This window comes from Microplitis mediator, chromosome 5 (assembly GCF_029852145.1).
Source record: "Microplitis mediator isolate UGA2020A chromosome 5, iyMicMedi2.1, whole genome shotgun sequence".
Lineage (NCBI taxonomy): Eukaryota > Metazoa > Arthropoda > Insecta > Hymenoptera > Braconidae > Microplitis > Microplitis mediator.
The window spans coordinates 11,237,417-11,246,299 of NC_079973.1; the positions used below are offsets into that span (position 1 = coordinate 11,237,417).

Below are 8,883 nucleotides of genomic sequence, written 5' to 3' on the forward strand. Positions count from 1 at the left end.
TTTTGCATCTTTTGTAGAATAAAGACGTTCCAGAAACATGTCAAAATAGTTCAAAAATCGCTACTTTTAAATTTTTTATAGAACTAAAAAAACGTCTATGAAAAATTCCAAAAAAGTTCCAAGAACGTCCTTTTTTGACTCTAAGTTTGCTCATAAAAACTTTTTTTTTATTACCAAAATTACTAACCTCCAAAAAAAGTTCTATTCGAAGTTCTAATCTGTCTCATATTTAGAATTTCCACATGCGGAACTTTTTTAGAATCTTTTTGGAATTAATTTTTTTTACACAGGTAAAAGATCTGTTAAAATTAACTAATAAATATGACCACATAACCTAACCAACCCAAGTATACTAATCTAACCTGAGTACAACTGATGTCAATTTAGCAAACAATTAGTTCGATTTTCTGTGATTTTTCTAAACAACGAAGCTATGAATTATCCTCCCGTTGGATGATAATAAGAAAATCATTGAAACTGATCATAAAAATATGAAAGTTTTATGATTATGTTTAATTGAAAATTAATTATATTCTAAATTTCCTTGCAGACAATGCTGCTAAAAGGCTTTGCTTGGTTATAGTAATGAATAACCGCGCGGAAGTGTTTAGTTGAACAACACAAATTTTGTGATGATTTTTGAATAACAAAAGAAATGTATTACATTCCAGATTTTCAAATCGTTTAACATAAAATATCAGTTAAAGTAGTGTAACAAACAGTTTCTGTTGAATTAACAGATTTCTGTGTTGAAAATCAACACAAAAAATTTAACCAAACAATTTTTTAACACAAATACACAAAATTTATAACTGTACTGTTCTAATTATAAATCTAAAAGATATATATCAAATAAAAGCGATAGGAATATAACATGTGATTTGAATTTCGAGGAATTGTAAATTTTTATGAGACGAACTATAAGTTTCAAGTTTAAGAGTTATGAATTTTCTTCGAAACTTTAGATTTTAGCATGTAGGAAAGTTGAGATCGCTATGAAAATCAAAAAGCTCATTCGAGTGGGTGGTTAGAAGGAGATAAAGAGAAAGACAGTTTTAAACAAAAGGTATATCTATATATGTATATATTAGGATGATGTGATGGCAGTGTAGAGGGGTGGATCAAGTTGCCTTAGTGCAAAGCTGCGGTTGTGGAATCAAGAAGAGGAAAATTTTTTTTCGATGACGAAGCAAAAGGTGAGGAAGAAAGACGGATGATCGTCGAAAGTGCAAGAGTTTTCGAAGCGGAGAAAAGGGACAGGAAACGACGGATAACGTGGAATACAAAGCAGTATAAGCGATTGAGTTTGGTTTTTTGACTCTATATGTAGGACTAACGTCGTAGGCTGGGAGAAGATATGGTTAAGAAGAAGAAGATGAAAAAGTGGAGGAAGAATAAAAATGAGGACCCCTGCCGCCTATTCAAACCGCTTATGAGTTATTGCCATGGATAATCTGTAAATATATTTATTTTGATTTTGTACACAACCAGGTTTATTCCGTTTATTTTTTTTTTTATATCTCTTTTTTCGATATTTTTTTCTTTTATACTCGCCTAGTACCCGTATCTTCTGTTTTCCTTCACCTCGTATCGCAAGAATAAACATGTCCTCACTCGTACTCATCTTTGCTTGTGGAGTTAGATAGAAAGCTACATTAATTTATTCATGATGCATATTCAAATTACTAGTGTATCTATATCTGTCCGAGACATTTTTTGATTATATCGATATATCAATCACTACACGGAAAGAAGCGAATGGTATTTTCTCTAATGTATAACATGGTAATCATTACCATGGATACGGAGAGAATTTTATACACGGAAAGAAAATTATGGGAACTTTGGCTATGCATTATGGAAATAGTTTTCATAATATATGGGAATAATTTCCGTAATAGTATGGGAATAGCTTAAGCTCATTCGATTGCCACAAAAACCATTTAAATCGGTTGAATAGTTAAAAAGTTATTGTGTTCACACCCACACCCACACACACACACATATATACATACACACATACACACATACATACATACATACATACATACATACATACATACATACATACATACATACATTCGGACCTCAAAACGTCGACATCTGGTGAAAATTCGATTTTCGAAAATTGGGATGAAAACATTAACTTCCCGAATATTTTAAAATTTGCAATTTTCTTTGGAGGAAGTTGAAAATTTTATTGCATGCCTTAAGCGCGAGCGTAGGTATGCTCTACACTCGCCTAAAAATGAATAAACTGGGTTCCGTCAGAGTTTTATTGAAATAAATAATTATTGATTGCAACTACACGGAAAGAATTTTATGATAAAAATTACTCTGTAATTTCGAGTAATCCTGGGCCGTTGCAAAAAATTAGTATTTTTTGTTTTAAATTTAATATTTTTTGTTTAAATATTAACGTTGCTAGACTATGCTTTACTCTACTACTGAGTAATTTTTTAAGTCTTATATTTAATCGATTATTGTGAATATCTCTTCTTAATCTATTAATTTTTACTCCATGCGATTAATTTGTACTCCCAAATATACCATTCTTTTAAACCCATTAACTTTTTGATGAAAAACTACTTATAACTCGAATAAATTTTCTTATCTATGGAAGTAATTTTTACTCTAAACTGCAGAGTAATATTTCAGTAGTCTCCGTTAATCTTCGGTTAATATCGGCTTTAATTACATGTCTTTTATTTTGCTCGCGACAACTTACATGTTACGCACACAAACGTAGGGTTGGAAAAAAAGACGATCTCTGTATCTCTCTATAACTTAATATTTATTTTAAAATTAAAAAAAAATTTGCATCTTTTCTATTTCAACACAATAAGAGTAATTTTTTAAAAATTATTTTTCAAAATATTTATTTTAACTCATATTCTAAGGCAATTAGATGGTTTTTAGATTTTTTATAAAAATTTCAGCCTATTAATTGTAATTTTTATTGTAATTCAATATAAATTTCCCGCATGGAAAAGCTATATATTGTTAAAAGTATATAAAAAAATATATGGTGAATATTTGATAAATATATAGCGGCAAAAATATCTATATTGAAAAATATATGTTTTTTACATATATTGGATTATATATTTATAATAGTACATTTACTTGTATATAATGTTTTGTATTTTTCTATATATATTATCTCATATAATGCTCAATATATTCTTATCATATATGGATAGTATATATATAATTTATAAGTATAATATAATAAACTTGATATATATATCCATATATTTTGACTCATATAATTAGTGGTATATGGTCTTTATATAATTGATTATATATGAAAGAATTTATATGATTAAACATATGGTTCGCGGTATATTGGAATTATATTTTTCCAGTATATTAAAACTTATATTTTTCGCAATATATTGAAAATTATATTTTTTCAATATACTTTTTCAATTTCTACACAATTCCACAAAAAAAAGTCAAATTTATTATTTTTTCTCCTTCTTTATTGACTTTATATTTACAGGCAATAACCTAAGAAAAGTAAAAAAAGTGCCATATATTTTACAATATATTGGAAACCATATATTTTGCAATATATTGGAAAACATATATAAAAAATATAACAAATGCTATATATTAATTAATATACTACTTTCAATATAATATATCAATATAAAAAAGATATATTAAAATATATATGTAAAACATACATAAAAAGTCATATATTGATAAATATATTGATAATATATTCTAGCAATATATTTTTCTTCAATATATTATCATATATTAATACGGCAAAAATATAAATATTGTTTTATATATTGTACAATTTATCACATTATAATACTCATATATTCTATCATATATGTTTTCACATATAAAGTTTTTTCATGCGGGTTTATAAATTGAATCATCAACTTTTTATCATAACCTACGAGTAAAAATTGAATTATAGAGAATTTATTTAGACAGCCGCTAGGTGTAATTTTTACTCGTAATTGTGAGTAAAAATTAATCTGATTGATTTTCACTCACTAAAAGAGTAAAAAGTCGCAATGGCCCACGATCACTCGATTTAGAGTAATTTTTATAATAAATAGCATGGCAATATTCATACGAAAATTCTTTCCGTGTATATATTGTAAAAAGTATTACTTATTATTTAAATTGTTTAGTATGTTTTATTTTTTAAAACTGTTTACGGCAACTTTGTTGCAAGAATTTACGATAAAAATACAAGCTGACATTGAAAATAATAAATGATAAAAATTTTATCAGCATAATTGCTGTAAAGGCTAGCTGGTTTTCCTTCTACGCTTCTATCGCGATTATTATATTGGGATAATTATATTTGACAATGTGTGGATGCTCACGTAAACAATTTTTCAGGTATAAAAATTCCATGTTTCGATGATCGGTACGCAAAAGCTTACAGAAATTCATCGAAACATTACTGGTAAGAAACAATTATTTTTATTAAACATTTAAAAAAATTAAATATTCTTTTTTTTTATTGCAAGAAAAAAAATCCAAAACATCAGTATAGAATTAATTTAATAAATCAAATTTAATATATATAAATATATATATTTGACTGTTTAAAAAAAAACGACTAATTTTTTATTTCTTCATTATATCGAAAATACTACTTGTCCTGGGAAAATTTATTTTTAAAGCTTAGGAATTTTGTAGCTCACGGTGAAATTAGTACTTTTAAGTGGTCAAGACATACTCTCATGGGAAATTTGACGCTCTACAATAAAGGTCTTTTATAATTTTTTGATATTTTTATTTCTTCAAAAGTTATTCGAAGTTAAAGTAAGATTGACGATAAATTTTTACATTTTTTGACGCAACCATCACTTTTATCGGAAAATTTTATAGGACATTTTTTGTAGAGCATTTTATTTTCTATAACTTATCTCGAAGAAAATTTTCGATATTTCTCACTATTCGTAAGTTATTTGAAATTAACCGAAAATTTAATATAATTAATTTTAAGCAACGAAATTCAGATTATTTAAGAAATTTTTCAATTTTTCTTCATTTTAATTATATTAAATTTTCGGTTAATTTCAAATAACTTACGAATAGTGAGAAATATCGAAAATTTTCTTCGAGATAAGTTATAGAAAATAAAATGCTCTACAAAAAATGTCCTATAAAATTTTCCGATAAAAGTGATGATTGCGTCAAAGAATTTAAAAAATGTAAAAATTGATCGTCAATCTTACTTTACTTTCGAATAACTTTTGAAGAACTAAAAATATCGAAAAATTATAAGAAACCTTTTTTGTAGAGCGTCAAATTTTCCAAAAGAATATGTCTTGACCATTTAAAAGTATTAATCTCACCGTGAGCTACAAAATTTCAAAGCTTAAAAAATAAATTTTCCCATGTTATTTAAATGGGAAATAGAAAATTGCGATGCGGCAGCTGTTAATATTAATATTAAGAGCTCAAACTTTCACAGTATTTTTTTTTTTGTCATTTCCAACAATATGTTCGATATAATGAAAAAAAAAAAAATAATCGATTTTTTTGAATCAGTCTAATATATATATACATATTTTTCCCGGGCATATAGAAGCTCCACATAGGAAGCTGAGTACTTGGATTCTCATGTAGAAAACCCACATAGTGAATTTTTTACGTATTGCACGACTCATAATGCGAAGCATTAGGGAGTGCTTTACGATCGAAATTTTTTTTCGCCTCCTTTTCTTCAACTATTTCTGTTATTATCGTGTTATTAGGAAACAGAAACATCTCAAATGATGCACCATTTTACAGATAATTTAATAAAGATTATTTCTGCAATTTTCAAACACAAATTCAGTGCAATAGAAACGAGAAAATCATTAAAATAAACTAAAAAATTTTCCCGTCAAGCAGTAAAAAAATTTTGTAGCTTGAAAACACAATATCTCGAAAAAGAATCCATAATTTAACTCCATTTTTTTTTTAAATGACTCGTCTTGCCCTAGAAGGATTTGCTTTCGAAAATGGCTATCTAACTTTGTGTTATGCAATTGTAATTAATAAAAAATTAAATCGAATTTTCTTTAATTTTAGCCTAAAAAATATGTGTGGACATTCGTCTTAACAAGTGCGCATGCGTGGTATTTTTTTTCTCATACTATCACCCAGTGTGCCTGCGCCATACTTTTAACCGATTCATTTGGCGCGGGTATTTCGAAAATAAAAATATAAAAAATTGAGATTAGACGAATAAATAAATAAATAAAAATAATAAATAAACAAGTGAAAAATAAAAATAGAAAAAAAAAGTAAAATTTTTCACAGATCGTACGGCGAAAAATTTCGGAATTTTTTACGTTTGAAATTTATTATTTTTTTTTTTTTTATTTTAAATAAAATTATTTTTTTTATCATTTTTATATAAATAAATAACATTTGTCCTTCAAATTTTATTTATTTTTATTTTTTTTATTTTGCCTACGACATTACCCTTTCGGAATATTTTAATGTTTACGATCAAATAAGCATTATGAGTCGTGCACTTTTGGATTTTCCAAACTTTTTTTTTGTTTGTTAAGAAGTGATAATAAATAGCAGTAATTACTATAATTTTACAGCGCAGATTGAGAAAAATCGAAAATGTCGATAAACGTTTTATTGTTAGCTATCCTCATAATTGTGAGCCTTTATGCTTGTGCAGCTGAAGACGACTGTTACAACTCATTTGTAAGGGATAATTTTAATAATCATAAAAACAAAAATTTTTTTTTTCTAATTTTTAAAAGATTTGATTTTTTACTACACACAAAAAAAAAATTCTCGACTGAAGGTAAATATTCTTGATTCAAGAAAATTTTTTCGAATACCTAAATTTTCTCAGATAAAGTAGAAATCTCCAATCAAGACGAATTCTCTCGGCTTCAAAAATATTTTCTTGACTCAAGATATCTGTTTTTTCTGTGTAAATTAAATTTGAGTCTTATAAGTCTAAACTGGAAGTCTAAGACATAAATCATTATAATTTTAAATTTAAAACCCGCGGAAAAGCTCAAAATTAAAATTTTTTTTTTTATTTTAGTTTTAAGTCCCATAACTTTTTTAATTTTGAGTTTACGAACTCGCGGGTAAGAACTTTTCTTAAAGTAAATTTTTTTTTCTTTAAAAAAGGTCTAGTACTACGAGTCCGCAAAATGAAAATTAACAAAGTTATAGATCAAAAATTAAATCTCGCAGGAATATGTATGAGATCAGAGAATAAATTTTCCTGATAGTTTTTATTTCATAAGCAGAATTAAAAATTTTTTTTTTCTTTTAGATTATATTGACAAAAATATAAATAAATAAAATAAATCGAGTGAATTACTAGCTCAGTAAATTTAATAAAATTTTTTTCCTACAGTGTTGGCCGAAGGAAGGCTACAACTGCTGTGAAGGGTCAACATGCAGTGGCGGAGACAATGTAGGAAAATGCGAAAATACTGAGTAATGTCAACTCTGGTCTCGGAAAATAGAAAAAAAAAATTGTATTAATTACATGCATGAATAAATATTATTGCACAATAATAAAAAAGAAGTAAATTGAACTGTGAAAAAATTTATTTATCAAATTTTACACCAAAAAGGGCCTCCCAATCGAAAAAATCCATAATATCCAGGTAGGAAAGAACAACTGGCGAGGCTTGGACCAAGCGTCACCAGTCTTGGGTAAGGCTTGGCACAAACCTTGGCTAACCATTGGGCCAATGATCGGTCCAGGCCTAGGATCATGTCAATGTCCCCAAGCCTTGGCAAACAAAAAAACCAGGCTTGGGCCAAGTCTTAGGAAACAAACAAATCAAGGTTGTTCCAAGCCTCTGGGAACAAAAAATCTGAGGCTCACCCAATGCTCGATCTAAAATATTATTATTTAAATTAATAAATTTAATTAAAAAAAAGTTTGATCACTTTTTTATCGGCATTACATTGGAGTGTAATTAACGAATTACTGAATTAATGGGAAATAGCGAATAAAATTATTTAGGGGCTACCGGGGTTCGAACTGAGATCCTTCTGATTACTCGGCCAAGACGCTATCCACTGTGCTAAATCTGATGTTCAGATAATCATGATTTTTTTGCTTGTTAATTATTTAAATACAATTTAATCCGGAAACATTAGATCGTAAAGATGAGGTGAAATGTAGTTTTATTTAATGAACTTAGAATTGTCTGATGAGTAATGACATATATTTATTAATTTGTAATTTTATGATTCGATATAAATGCATAAATTAAGAGTAAGCTCAAGTAGCGTTGCTATATTGCTTATTGAACTTTAACATTTATGTTAACTAAAGTTTTGTACATAGCAATAATTAATTAAATGAAAATTGTTGTATATCAAATAATTTTACTTATTAGAAAATTTCAACTCTTGATATTAATCGTATACTCGGTGGACCGTTATGCCCTGGCCTTCTCTATATACATATATATAAATACATGTAAAGTTGCTAATTTTAATATTAAATAAAAATTTAAGCCAAGCTGAGGCATTGGCCAATGGTTATTAGCCTGGTATTGGCCTGGATAAGGAATAGTATGGGCAAAAACAGATTAAATTCGTATATAAAATATATACGATTCATAAACTTAAATTAAAGAAAAAATATTTGAATTTATCATTTATTTTAAAACAGATCTAATTTTTTGACTCAGGGCGTGTGGTTTGTAAAATAGTAAAATTGATGTTTGTTCAAAATAAGAATATAAAAAAATGATGTTATATTTTGTTTGCTGTATATTGAAGAAAATTTATATAAATACCGAATTCAAAGTGACAAGGAAAAAAATCGAGGATAAATGAAAGTAAAAAAGTGTACGCAAGTATACTTGTATGAGGGGATGAACGAAACCAGCAAGACCAACACTGTAGAAGAGA

The 8,883-nt window shown here is 27.2% G+C and overlaps 1 long non-coding RNA gene across 1 annotated transcript; it reads left to right on the top strand.

Moving 5' to 3' along the window:
- Window positions 1-4,386: 4,386 nt before the first annotated feature.
- Window positions 4,387-7,547, top strand: LOC130667783 (uncharacterized). Its single transcript, XR_008989888.1, has 3 exons — window positions 4,387-4,438; window positions 6,582-6,690; window positions 7,364-7,547. It is a non-coding gene; the product is annotated as an uncharacterized LOC130667783 (long non-coding RNA).
- The last annotated feature ends 1,336 nt before the right edge of the window (window positions 7,548-8,883 follow it).